Source organism: Ornithodoros turicata, unplaced genomic scaffold, assembly GCF_037126465.1.
Source record: "Ornithodoros turicata isolate Travis unplaced genomic scaffold, ASM3712646v1 ctg00000903.1, whole genome shotgun sequence".
NCBI lineage: Eukaryota > Metazoa > Arthropoda > Arachnida > Ixodida > Argasidae > Ornithodoros > Ornithodoros turicata.
In genome coordinates, this window is record NW_026999413.1 from 125,635 (window position 1) to 140,534 (window position 14,900).

The 14,900-nt window shown below is 47.5% G+C and overlaps 1 long non-coding RNA gene across 1 annotated transcript; it reads right to left on the minus strand.

The window, feature by feature from the left end:
- Positions 1–313: 313 nt before the first annotated feature.
- On the minus strand, positions 314–876 carry LOC135375596 (uncharacterized). The gene is made up of 3 exons (XR_010417293.1): positions 811–876; positions 567–658; positions 314–450 (listed from the first exon to the last, which is right to left on the minus strand). It is a non-coding gene; the product is annotated as an uncharacterized LOC135375596 (long non-coding RNA).
- Between the last annotated feature and the right edge of the window lie 14,024 nt (positions 877–14,900).

Sequence of the window (14,900 nt, forward strand, 5' to 3'; positions counted from 1 at the left end):
TACAGTAGTTGTTCATTGGGATGCTGCAGGACAGGCCGCTGTGAAAGAACTGTTGTGGTTACCTATATAGATAGGAAAATGTTAAGAATTGCATCACTGGGTGCTCTGCTTGGGATATAAATGAAAAAGCGGGGCACCTTGCAATTGATGCTGACTTGTTCCTCTGAACTGAGAAGATGGAAGTGAGTAATCGTCCCCTGAGAGCAATCTTAAAGTGCATAGGACAGAGGACAGTCAGTTACCCCTGGCACAGCATCCTTTTTGTCGTACTGGAAGCTAGCTTACGCTATTTATGTGTACAAGCTTATTCCCACGCAATGAATGCACTGGCCCTGGTTTACCTGAAATTAGAGAAAGAGTACTACAGCTTACCATGTCTGCGTTCAGCCCAAAAGCTTGTGATGGATAGGAGGCTGCTGTAACTTGGCAAATCCTTCATTGACTGATCCCCTGTAATAACATTCAACGTGTTACGGTGCAAGATACATGTTTGTCACAAGCCAGTGTTTTCATACTATTTGTATTTGATAATAAAACTAATAAAACTCACTGTCACTCTAACTTACAGTGTTGTTCTGGACTCGGCCATTGGTAGCGAGTTCTCAAACAACTTCTCAACTTAGCAACTTGTCAAACGTCTTCATAACGAACCCTGAAACTGGGGAAAAGCACACTAAACGCTATTTACCTTGTCAAACGTGTTCTCTCTGAACTGCCAGAAAATTATGTCCGTACGCTGCAAAACTTCACTGCATTATGAAAAACAGAATCCGTGACAAACTATCGTTACCTAAAAAAGAGCAAACATACCTATAGTGCCGTCCATGTCTCTCACTTGTACATCAAACTGCGGCAATACGCACGGACGCACGCCGCCATCATGGAAGTCATAAATACAAAGAACGGACAACGGTCCTGCTCCCGCCACTTTAGCGTTCAGTTTCACTCAGCCGCAGTACCGTATGACCGTTTGTTACCAACTTCAAAACCATGACATGCAATTATCCGCGGCACGTTACTCTCTATTGTCAACGTTAGCAGCTTTGCGTTACTCAAACAGTGCTGTGAGCAACATTACAAAGCTAGTGAAAAATTAAAATGATTAGCGCCATCTGGTTGCTAACGGACGCCATAATTCGGCCTCGCAGTTTGCGAGTGGCGAGAGAGTAGAAGAAAAGTGGGACAGCGGGAGGGAAGTCCCCATTACGACCGCCGAAGTACTCGTGATGGACTTCATGCTGGTTGCCCTCCGCGGCTGTTCCTGGGACGTCTAAGGGATTGCCCACGCGGGACGTGGGATGTGGGGATCTTTTTCGGACGTCCCAGTGAGGTTTCGTGTTGTCTGGGATTAGGCGGCACCAGCTCCGGTGGCGCAGTGGTAACGCGTGCGCTTGGAGACTGGGAGGTCCGCGGTTCGAATCCGCGGGCCGGCTGTGCCGTCTGGGGTTTTTCCTGGGTTTCCCTCAGATGTGTAATAGGCGTATGCCGGCACAGTACCCCTGAAGTCGGCCCATGGACGCAGCTATCCTCCCCCCGAGCGGGTTCCGCTCGGTCTTCCACTTCACCCTTTCCTCTCCTCCTCTCCACCACCTTTCCCTTCCCGAGAAACATGCCGCCTAATCAGGCAGGCAGACCTCTCGGGTTCCTCCCAACGACACTCCTCCTCCTCCTCGATTAGGCGGCATGTTTCTCGGGAAGGGAAAGGTGGTGGAGAGGAGGAGAGGGTGAAGTGGAAGACCGAGCGGAATCCGCTCGGGGGGAGGATAGCTGCGTCCATGGGCCGACTTCAGGGGAACTGTGCCTGAACGCCTATTACACATCTGAGGGAAACCCAGGAAAAACCCCAGACGGCACAGCCGGCCCGCGGATTCGAACCGCGGACCTCCCAGACTCCAAGCGCACGCGTTACAGCTGCGCCACCGGAGCTGGTACACAACAAAAATACAACGAAAATGTTGAGAGATTCGCGTACTTTCTGGGGCCACGACCACTGAAAGTGACCGTTGAGTGACTGTCCAGGCACACACTACAATTGCATGTTGTAATTGAATGCATATTCACTTGTGCCTTTTCAACTTTCCAGAAACCTTAAGCTGCTGGGGCTCAAAGGAAAATATCGATCCATCGTGTGCTATTAAGAACATCTCAAATACTTTGTTGAATGATTCAAGATGTCCACAAGGCAGGCAAGGGACCAATCAACCACGAAGTATTATCTCTGTAGTAGTAGTATCTCTGTATTATCTCTATTAACTCTGTAGTTCATCTACTGCTATAATTTAATTACATTATAGTTATGCTACATGTACATTAAAATATGTGTAATGTTTGACTACAAATAAAATACAATTTTGCATTGCAGTTCTTTGGATCTGCCGTTGCTGGGAACAGCGATCCTGCAAAGGGGCACCGGTTACATACAAGTTAACCTCTGTCCGAACAGGCCGCTCTAAGTGGAGCCACTTCAACCGGTCCCAGCTCAACAATGAGGTTCGCAACCAATTCCAGTCGAGACTGCGACTGGTTAGAAACCAGTTGGGCCGTCCGGTACCAGTTGAGACTGGGACCGGCCAGAAACCAGTTGGGCCATCTGGTACCAGTTGAGACTGGGACCGGCCAGAAACCAGTTGGGCCAACTGGTACCAGTTGATCGAACTGGTCCCTGTTCGATAACACAGCTCACCCAGTCCCAGTTGAACTGGTCCAGTTGCATTTTTGTCTGACAACTGCGTCCCCATTGTACTGAATACAGTTAAAAGTCGATGTGTGTACGATAGTGATGGATCATGCGAACGGTTTCCTGCAGAGTACTCGGAATCCTCGAAAATCATTTCATGGTCCCTTTAAAGCGCCAAAACCCTCTGATGGTGAAACAGTCGCTGGTTCGGGCGGCGCGCGCTTGCTTCCAGCAAGCGCGTGTGTAGAGTACCTACCTACGGTACAAACGTGTTGGGTACCTACACGCTTTTTTCTGTGCTTACTGCTGAATTCTGAGTAGTTGGAGTTACAAATGCACTTGGTGTCAGTGTTGATGGATGTGCTTGGAATATGATGCTTCTCTCAATCTTTCAATTTTCCATATTTCATGCCCTTCCCCTTTGCCCTTTCATGCCCTTTCATATTTCATGCCCTTTCACTTTGATTTGTCAGATAAGATCTTAGATATAAGTCCTCAGTCAGATAACAAAAGGTGAACATGAAGTAAAAGACATAACATACCTTTTTGCTAGGCACCGGACACCTTCATGACTGACAATTCGTCAGCAGAGAAGGATGGTGTGGCCCCCAGCAACACAGCTTGTCAGTCACTTCCACGTCTTGCAAGCGGAGTGGAGGTAGCTCACATCCACAAAGAACGGGGTGCCACGGGAAGACAGACAGAAGCTTATGTCGTCTTTCAAGCAGGTTTGTGTGTGTGCAGGTTGTGTCCCTTTGTTGTAAACACTGCATCAGTACCTTACATGGGAAGTACCATCGTGCATCACTGCAGTAAATAAACTCAGTCAATCAACCAATCAGTCAAAGTGGGCGGCCCCTGGAAGGCATATGGGATTGTGCTCGGTGCCTCATCCAGGATGTGGTGTGTTGGCAGTTTTCCTTGCTGTCGCCAGCCTGCAATGCTTCGTTCTGGCTCATTTAACCGGTGGATTTGCCCGCGTTCGTTTCTCCGAGGCGCCGACCCGTCTGACCGTTGTGTAGCTGGCGTCTACGTACGAGGGTGGTTCCATAAGTTTCCGGCCCGAGGTAGAAAATGCGCGCGAATTTGAAAATGCGATTAAGGACGCGTGGCGCCATCTGTTGGAAGGCCGGAGCACCACCCTCAACCCTCTCTATGCTTTTGTCGGTTGGAGAGCGGCTTTTCAAACAGCCAGGGTGCACTCTTCAGTTAAAATGTAAAAAAATCGAGTACCGGGCTGTGATAAAATTCTTGACAAAAGAGGGACTTTCGCCTAAAGAAATTAAAGCGCGAATGGACAACGTGTACAGGGAAGCCTCTCCGCCGTACACAACGGTAAAAGACTGGGCTAAGCAGTTTCGACTGGGGCAAGAGTCCATTGAAGATGGTCCACGCGATGGTCGTCCAGTGGAAGTGGTGACACAAGAAAATTTGTCTATACTCGAGGAGGAAGTGCTGAGCGACAGGCGTCTAAAGGTGAAGGAAATCTCAGAAAGGCTGGTGCTTTCCAAAACAACCGTTTTTCGCATCATGCGCGAAGGCCTTCACATGAAAAAGGTCAGTGCGAGATGGGTGCCACGACTTCTCTCGTCAGTTCAAAAGCAACAGCACGTCGTCTGTGCCAAAGAGTTTTTGGAGCTCTGTCAAGAGGACGAAGAAGAAATATTGAAGTCAATTGTCACAGGGGATGAGACTATGGGGCTCTACTATGATCCCCTTTCGAAAAAGGAGTCGATGGAATGGCGCAAACCAGGAGAAGCACCCCCAAGAAAAGCCAAGGTCACACAATCCACAATGAAGATCATGGCAACAATATTTTGGGATTGTCACGGGATCCTCCTCATCGTCTTCAAAGAGAGGAACACCACAGTGAATGCGACTTATTATGCTTTACTCCTGCACCGACTGCGAGACGCCATCAAAGAAAAGAGGCGCGGCAGGCTGAGTCGAGGAGTCCGGTTGCTCCAGGACAATGGCCCTGTTCACACGGCTTCTGTTACCAAGGCTGCACTGAAGGAGTGCGGCTTCGAAGAAATCCACCACCCACCCTACAGTCCAGACTTGGCACCGAGTGACTATTTCCTGTTCTCAAACTTGAAGAGGGATCTCAGAGGACGGAGATTTTAAAACGATAGTGAGGTGCAAGAGGGAGTTTTCCAGCTTTTTGCGGACAAAACTTCGGACTATTTTTTCAAGGGTATAAGAATGCTGGTTGAAAGGTGTCAAAAGTGCATCGAAGTTAAGGGTGAGTATGTGAATATGTATGTATGTAAAAGTGATACACTTGTTTCGTCTCTATGACTATTAAAAGTTGGTCGGGCCGGAAACTTATGGAACCACCCTCGTATGTGAGCAGACGGTGATTTCGTTTCGTAGATTTCGAAGGTGCTCGAGCCATGGACGAACGCCTGAATGAAAGGTAAGCAGACAAACGTATGATGCATATCAGTGATCAGACGTTTAATACTGTCGCCTAACTGTATGCATGGAGGTACGCCTTGTCCCGTATTACATCACTTTCTGCTGGTTATCAGTCATGATCTGGTTGATGATTCTGCGGGGCGTTACTTGTTGCGTTTTGTTCCGCTATTTGAATGTGTCTGATGTTTAATACACTGGTGTGCATGAAAAGGAAAACAGCGTGCATCGCGTACGCGGGCTCCTCGAATTTTGTCATTAGTCGACATTAGGCGCATAACGATAGCATGTCTTACAGAGCGTATTCAGCTAATTAACGTTGTCTGTGCTCGGGTTTACCATATCATTAACAGGTTCCTTTTTTTTCCATTCAGACATCGACAGCTGTTCGTGGCCCTGCGATCCGCGAGCATGTGGTCCCTGTCACCAGAAACTTGGAGAGTTGAGCTGGGATGAAGCGGATGGCTTCTGCGACTCATCACGTGCTATATATGTGTATAATAATATCTACTTTCTCCAAACCGAATGGGTTCCCTTAAGGATTGTATAATATGATAGTCACGCTTTCTCTTGCTCGGCACTATTTATTCTTTATTTATTCTGCAGTATTCTGTAATAATCGTGTAGATTTACTTGCATTCAAATGTTGCTTCTTGTTTATATGTTTACCGTGTCAATAAATTTGTATATGTGAATTCCTTCGTCTTCTGGATTTTCATGTTCTGCCTCCCGATAATAATATTAGCAGATGGCCTGGCGAAGCGCTCGGAACAGGGGGGAGGGAGAGAATCCGAGTGAGAAGGTGTGGAGAGGGCACGTAGCGCACATGCGCAGTTGATCAGTCAGCGCGCGCTTTTTGGCGCCGTTTTCTGCCTACTTTGTCGTGATTCGTTACGGATGGTCAAGGGGGCGGTGGTTTTTGTGGCGAAACTGTGGAAGCTACAGCTGCACCCCACTCGCGTCGCCCCAGTCAGTTGCTCGCTGGCTGTCGCGGAGAGCAGGCGTGCGCTCGGTTGCTCCGCAGTCCCCGCGCCCGCTTAGTTTCTGCCTGCCTCTCGATGGAGCAGTCGCACCCGTCGCTGCGGGGGAAAAGGTGAGTGATTTGCCGCGTTGTTTTACCGCGCTCCTTTTCTCGCATGTTTGCCGTACGCGCATGTTTAAACTTGTTTAGCGATAACCAACGAGTAATTTGCCGATGTTTGACCACGCTCGTGTTAAGCCTTTTCTCGCATGTTTAGACTTGTTTAGCAGTGAGCAAGCCTCTTGTTCGTGTTGACGCCAGTTTTGCGGTTCCCGCCTTGTGTTAGCTGCGTAGTGTTGTGATGCTGTGGTTAGGCCTCACTGGTCGTCTTTTCCCCGATGTGTACCGTTTTCTCCGTGCTGTTTAGCAGTAGCGGTTAGGCCTTTTCTCTCGCATGCCTAGACTTGTTGAGCAGTGTTACCATTTGTACCTGCCGCTAGTATCTTGTTGTCCTCTGTCTTTCTCGCTATAGCCTCCTAAATACTGATCATGCCTGCTCGCTGAGCGCGCAACACACGCGGAGAGGCCGTTCACTTTGGTGGCGCCAGTTTCTCAGGATCGGGATGGTCATACCGATGGGTGTGCCCATGTGCTCGCTGGAGAACGGCGTTTGCTGTTATGTGATGTAATGCGTGAACGCTTTGTCGTCTGCTACTCCACATTGAAATGTGCGCCACGTGTGTCTTGCGCCTAAAAACCGTTGTTTTTAGGTAACCGTGCAAGAATGTCTAAAGGTACTCTCATTAGATACGGGTTTCTGATACATGGCATTGCCTGCCATACGTGCAATTATGTCTGTAACCTCCCGGGCTATTCTGATTACATTTGTGTGCTTCTCCCAGTCCTAGAGACACCCGAAAACGTTTGGGATGGCCGGTGACCACTGGTGACAAAGCAAACATAACGGGGACACGGCTTGCACAAAACAAACTTTTATGTTAAAGTAAAGTGTGCTACGACAACATGTGAAGTAAACATGAAATTGATATATTGGACTTAAGGGCGTGGGAGATGGGGTGGGATGGGGATAACTACAGTACGATCTCTAGGATGATTGCAATACAATGACTAGGGGTTTCAACTTAAGCGCGTACAACAAGAAAACGGCCGCAGTTCAACCAACGTTCCTTCCAACACAACTAAAGTATTCGACGACAACAACAAGAATTACAATGGAGCTTGAATTCGGGAAATTGGGAAAGAATTTGGGTTTTGCTTGAACGCGCTGATTTCTGATGTCCGTTGGCCCAAACTAAGGCTCGTATTTGTTTGTCTGTTTGCGTGGAGTCCGACCACCATCTCGCCTGCCTCGTATGTCATCTTAATCTACCTTTCACATATGCAGATGACGGACCTTTTTCGGGTATTCGACTACTGCCTCACATCTAATCTCGATCTATCTTTCTCACTCGTTTTTGCTTTTGGCGCAGAGTTTCGCATGAGGGACAGTCGTCTCTGCGCAAAGCACAGCACGCACTGTAAAAGCTTACAAGCACTGTGCAGTGAGGCTACGCCCTGTCCGTTCCGCGGATTAACGCGCACGGACGTGGAATAACTCGCCAATGCACTTGAGACGTGAGCAATTGGCACGATGGATACTGCCACAAAGTAGGCGAAGGGCCCAGCTATTGTCACAGTCCAGACGTTGGAAGCAATGCCATAGTCACAGAAGTTTCATTCGCTCTGGCTGTGCTGACAGCCCATGCAGACAGGGTGCGTACGGGTCACCGTGGGTGGAACACCCAAGTCATGGTTTTCCCAGCATCCCACATATACACTTACATGTCTGTACAAGCCACAAAAATAAACAGTTGGAAGGGAGAGTTGGAAAAGTGTCATGAAGCAATATAAACAATTCAAAAGACGAGAAAAGAAAAAACCAGAATGCAACTTCGTCGGCGGTCCGTTTCAGAGTTCACATAGCTTCAGCCGCCTTGGTGGAAAGCCGTAGAGAATTCTCCACACCCGAATGTGCAGCAAGCTGCAATTTCTGATGAGTGATACGATGCTTTATTATTACACCAGGACCGAAATTATTTAATGGCTTTGACATGCTACAGCTGAGTGGGCAGTCCAAAACCTCGAAACATTTATGTCAAAACTGGCCTACACGCTTAATAAGGAACTGTAAATACACTTGAAAGCACAGCACAGCTATGGTGGCCTGGAAAGGCCTCTAAACCACCAGGCCTAGCGCGGCTGCCCTTCCACGGTAGAAGCAATGCGCAAAGCGTAAATTTGACCGAGATTGGCGAGGGAGGGAACTGGGAGAGTGCGATCAACGGCAACGTGTCACGTCTGAGTTACCGATGAAGTTGTCACAGCTCTGCCTTATGAAGGAGCCCGTGTATCCTGAGAAACTGGCGCCCCCACGTAGTGCGGTGAACGGCCGTTTCGTGCTCAGCGGGCAGGCATGATCAGTATATAGGAGGCTATGTTCTCGCATAGAGCTATGATGGTAGCGCCATCTGGTGTGACGTCTTGGAACTAGGTGACCACCTGTCGTCGATCTCTGCAACTACCTGACGCCAACAAGCCCGAGCGGTTTCTTTGCCACGGTGACATTGATTTTCGAATAAATTGTTTCTCTCCACTCTATTTCTATCTCTTTTTTTTCTTTTCTGCCTACTTTTTTATTTCTTTATTTTTTTATCAGCTCAACTGGCCCACAACTTACACAGTGGTCTGGATACGTCTTAGATGCTCCCCAATTAGTGTAATGACTCACTGAATGATCCTAATTACTGTGGGTGGTCCCGAGGAGGAGGAGGAGGAGTGTCGTTGGGAGGAACCAAGAGGTCTGCCTGCCTGATTAGGCGGCATGTTTCTCGGGAAGGGAAAGGTGGTGGAGAGGAGGAGAGGAAAGGGTGAAGTGGAAGACCGAGCGGAATCCGCTCGGGGGGAGGATAGCTGCGTCCATGGGCCGACTTCAGGGGAACTGTGCCGGCATACGCCTATTACACATCTGAGGGTGGTCCCAAATTGCTCTAATTGCTCATTCATGGCGTCCAGGCCACTGTGTGAGTTGTGGGCCAGTTGAGCTGGTAATATACTACTGCCCCCGTCGCCGGATTGGTCGAAACCACTGCGTGACCTCTAAGGTTCACTAATGGCGTACCTTTCTCCTCCCACTGTTTTTTGCTTGTATTTGCCAGTTCGTACCTCCTTTCCTGGTCATCCTTCTTTCTGGAAAAGCTATACTGGTCCAAACTGGTCAAAACCATGCGGTTTTGGAAATGCACGATGTACTGGAACCTTCGAGACGCGTCTCCCTTTGTCTTTCTCGGATGCACGATGAAGGCGCAGTCTATCTCAATGCGCATCAAAGAGCATCTTGTAGTTAGCGCTTTAGTCAAATAATATTTTACTGACTGCGTTCGCCTCTACGTGAGATTCTTTTTTGTATCGTACGAAACATAACAGGCTTTGCTCGATCTTTCGAACTGCAGGGAAACCACTTGCACAAAAGATATAACACGTCCCTAGTGAAAAGACCCCTCAGGTCTAATGTGTTATGGGACTGAGAGGGCCTCTCAGGCTGGTGGACCTCTCAGATTGACAGGACCCCTCAGGACCTCTCAGGAGCTAATGCTCAGATCGGACATCGGAACATCAATGTTCAATTTCGCCGTCTACGCTGCACCTATCGTCGGAGCGGTACAATCATACAGTGCTATGATAGACCAGAGATAGATACAGACAAGTACATGTCACAAAACTCCACACATATAATGAGTTCCTTCGATTGTACAGATACACTCAAGGCATGCACACTGCTATCAGATTATCTTCCAGTTATTCGAAATGTCTTGCAGAATTGTGAATATCTAATATTTGTTGAAGGATCGCTCGCAAGAATTCCACAAAGCGTGAACTCATGGGACACATATTCGCAATGTCCGTACAACAGCGATGAAAAATATCAGGGTGTCGGAGCGAACCGAAAACCGGAACCGAAAACCGAAAAGAACCGCTATTTTGGTGCGAACCGGAACGGAATCGAAACCGTATACGTTTTTTTCGCTCAGGAGGGAAACCGAAAAATATATTTAACGGTTTTCGGTCCAAGAAAAAACTTCGCTGGTTTGGACTACGGATAGGCGAATGAAACAGACGTCGTGTGCTCTGAAGTCATGTCATGGATACTGTACGAGGGTTACGGATGTCGGTATACTATGACCCCTAGGATCCCTTTGTAATGGTCTATCGTTCGCGCACGCACAGAGACTTAGAGGTACATGTGACTCTCTAGCAATGTGCCGTAGTGCTCGTTTTAATTTGACCCCCCAAACTCTCATCAACTAAACAGCGACCCAATGGGGCTGCATAACGGCTTCTCTATCGGTAATGTCGCGCAACGCGTCCCTTGTTTGAGAGCAGCTAAGTTGAATACATTTACGTATGCGCGAGGGCAAGCTCGTGCGAAGTGGCAACTTTTTTGTGGACAGGACACGAAGAAAATAAAACGGAGCCGTCGAGCGCGTTTGTGAGTGAAGGTGTTCCTCGATTTGCGTCGTACTCGTGCAGTGGTGCTTGCTGGCTAGACAGTAGCAACAGACGTTCGGATGGGACGTGATCGCTCCAACCCAGCAAGAAAGTACTTTACGTATGACATCACGACAAACAAGTCCGTTTGTACCATGTGCTTCAAGAAAGGAAAAAGCCTATTTGAACAGACAGTAACCTACAGGAACCAGGAGCTACCAATTTCACATCTCTCTATTAATATTAAATACCATGTATGCGGAATAAACGGGTTTACATTTTGTAACATTGATTTTTTTTCTGAGGATGAATATTCCCAGCAGAAGCGGAACCGGTTAAAACCGGTATGAACCGTTATTTTTTTGCTCCGGAGCAGAACCGGTACCGGATCGTTTATGATGTAACCGGAACGAAAACCGGAACGAAAAACGTTTCGGTTCGACACCCTGAAAAATATTCTTGAGGAACTCTGCTTCTCGGTGATCAAGTTCGTCTGTTTTACGTATACTTGGGGACTCACGATGCACCGTCTAGTTTCCCTTGCTTGCGTAAGACGCCAACTAACTGGCGAGATTGGGTTCTCACCACCTGTCGCTTCGTACGAGATTCATCTGTAAGAAATACAATTTCAGAATGTCAGTGTAAGTAAGTGTAGGCATCGAAATATATAACATACCGTTTGGCACAAAGCGCCGTTGGTAACCTAACGTGGTTGGTAATCTTCCTATCGGCGCACATAATGCGTGTCTGCATACAGTGGTAAAAGCGTAAAGTGAACAGGAATGCCTGTCACTCACAAAATCATATTTGACACATCGTCTACATACCTCAAAAACAGTTAGAATCCCGACGACAAAACGCAAATTACTTGAGATCCGCGACCGACGTCCTCACTCTTCAACGTTTCAAAACAGACAAATTGATCCACTGGCGACTGGCCGAAACGCTTCCATTTACGTGCAGTGCAATAATGCACGGATTGCAAGAACAATAGCTTCAAGGGGTAACGAAGGTTATCACTGCACGTGTTGCTTGGAGGAATAATGCACAAACATGTGAAATCTTGCGAACTATTTTCCAAAGCGGACGAGGTAGCATGTCCGGCGGCACGGAAAACATATAGCAACTTGCTCTGAGAGGTGTTGCACGACGCACTGTCGCAAAGCTGTCTGAGAGGTCCCCCCAAACCCCTCAGGGCTACATGAATGATTCTACAACGTCTTCCAGATTTTCTCTAAAGGTCCTCTCAGACCCCTCTGTGCTGCTTGAAAGGTCCTTCCAGACCTTTCAAGATTTCTTGAAAGGTCCTCTCAGACCTCTCAGGAAATTTTGAGAGGTCTCTTAGACACATTTTCGATAGTACCAATTCAGTACTGCGAAAACTAGTTGCATTATTTGGTCAAACCGTCGTTCAAGCTGGCGCTACATGCGCCGTCTCTATTACAAGAGTTAATCAGCCCCCATAACAGGCTAAAAACTTCATAGTCAGTATGGTGCACTCAACATCTGTCCTCAACTTTATTTCAGACACTTCGTAGGCCACCGAGCCGCATTTTCAGATCAAGATTTATATTTATGCTGGTCGCGTCGCACATAAATGCTTCCAGGGTGCACGCTTTAATAGGAATTCGCAGGAATGCGTTGTTACGGTTTCTGATCCCTATACAGAAACCCAAACGTGAAGAGAGAGAGAGAGAGAGAAACAGCAAAACTGTAAATGAGCTAAAAGAAGAACCACTACAGCTATTGTTAAAAATCGGACACTGGAATACTCCCTTATAAAAATGGCGATTAACTTTTTATTAGCATTTCCTAGCGATTAGCGATTATTCATTAGCGATTCCTAAATGTCTGCTTCTCCCATATCAAGTTTATTAGGCTATGTTAGTAACAGATGACATTTACTCATTCCACCCTTATGGAACGCGATATACTGGGATCTTCGAAACGCGTCCGCTGCTTCTGCGTCGGCAGTTATGGCGCGATCTTTATTTATCGGACGCACAATGGGGCGCAGTTGATCTCGATGTGCATAAAAATGCTTTTTGTACTCGGCGCTTTAGTCAAATTACATATTTACTCCGCCTCTGTGAGTGCCTCCTCCGATTGAAACTAAACATAGCAGGGCACATAATCGAGGCACGAAATGTTAGATTGCGTCAATCTAAGCGTTTCGAACTGCGGGAAAATCACTTCCACCAAGGTAACCAAACCTGTAACCTTCGGCGCCGACTGTGTGGAGCTGTGGTCCGGTGCCCCCCCCCCCCCCCCACACACACACACATATGGAGGGCATGGCCCCCTCCGAGGAGTCTACCCTGCTGACAGTCCAGTCAAGATGAAGGTTCTTAAGAGGGATACCCGACTAATCGTATGTTTCACGCGAATGAACATTAAAAAAATGAAATATCAATAAAGCCTCATGACACGGAATCCCATGCACCCCGACTGGCCCCTGGGGGTATGCTTATCGTCGCCATGGCTCACTTCATTCGGTCCAGTGTTGTACCCGTTACCGAAATATGGTATCGCGATACCGATACTCGTTACTTGAGTAAAAAGTATCGAAATACCGATAACGATACTTCTTCCGTAAAGTAACGAAGTACCGCCACCGTTACTAAAAAAAGTAACGCGATACTTTGGGCGATACTTTTGTTTGAAATACGGAGATGGTGCAACATGGAAATATCGCTTACGTGAACAGTTCTGCAGTGAAAAGACAGCATATTTCATATGTAGCTCGGAAACGTTATGCTTGACTTTTAGCAATAGCTGGTTCTTGAAATCGTCTTCTGTCATCCTTGCAAGCTGTGGTGTCTCCGGCAGCTGACAGAGGCCAGTGTGACAATTACGTTAGTGTCAGGCCCACACATACCATGAAGTCCAATGACCCAGGAATCCTATCTGAAGTTTACAATGCCACAGTATATGTGAGTGTGACTCAGTGCGACACGGCAGCTTAGCAGTGGAATTTAGAGCGCACTGTTAAAGAACTTGACCTCTGTTCGTTGACCTCAACTCTTTTGTTGAACACAGCGTGGTTATTTCCTTCAGTTTCAAAGAAAAACGGTGAACACGTGTTTGGTATAATTTCATAATTCCGGTTACGGAGCACGTAGGCGTGTCCACAAGCTTCTTGCCGAGGGCTAGGCGGACAATTGACAATGAATAAGAGTAAGAAATATGGTCGGTGGGGCACTAAAAAGTATCGGTATCGGTAACGATGCGTTACCATAAATGCGTAACGGAAATACTTTGCCGATACTGATTTTAAAAAGTATCGCCGATACGCACTCCGATACCGAAAAAGTATCGATTACTGTAACGGCGTTACTTGTAACGGCGATACGTACAACACTGGGTGAAACCCATATTTTGGTTTGATTTGTCCTTTGGTGTATCCTGTAGGTGGATGAGCCAGGATTTTTTTCGTGGGGTATAGGGCTCCGACCTTGGACAACATGCTATACACATGCGCTACCTAAAGCCAATTGAAGCGCTATTTATCGACAGAAATTTAGGGGGAACCATACCCCCTCTCCCTTAGATTCGCGCCTGATTCGTGTATGAACCAATTCAGAAATGTGAAAATCAATCCGGTGTAGCATTATTTCTTGATAGAGTCATTCTAGTTGGTTGTTCCGGACTCGCTTCCACGAACTGCCTGCTTTTTAAACGGGTACTTTTTTTTATTAGGCTATCTAAATTAGAAAATACATTTTCTTATAACACCGGATTGTGTTATTCCTGGAATCTGCCGTTCGCGTTTCTCTCTGCAGCGCGCGAAGGACTCAGATGGTGGGAACATTCTCGTACGGATACGATGATCGCGATGTTCTTCTATGATAAAGTTGCCTCTTGGTGTAGGGAGTTTTCTTTTCTTTTTCTTTTTTCTGACAGCGTTGGAATCTGTGTGAGTTTATCTTCAGGTTTGGTTTGGCTAACCTAACCTAACCCAACCCAACCTAGCCTAAACTGTCACGAAAAATCGCGAACGCGCTATGGGCGCTTGTGAGGGAGACTTCACACTGGCATGTTTGTCTTCTTTCTCCCGATCTTTACTCCGTGTTTGCCAATGCACTCCTCGAAGTTGCTCTCGGCGGTAACGTGATGGCTTGCTGAGCTCAAGATCGCGGGTTCGATCCCGGCGGAGGGCGGTAGCAATGTGGGGGAGGTAAACATTGCTTCCAGCACCGTGTGTCGGAGATTTCCAGCACACGTCAAAAGAACCCCAGGTGGTCCAAATTATCCGCAGTCCTACCCTGCGGCACGTGCAACATGTCGCCACACTGCCCA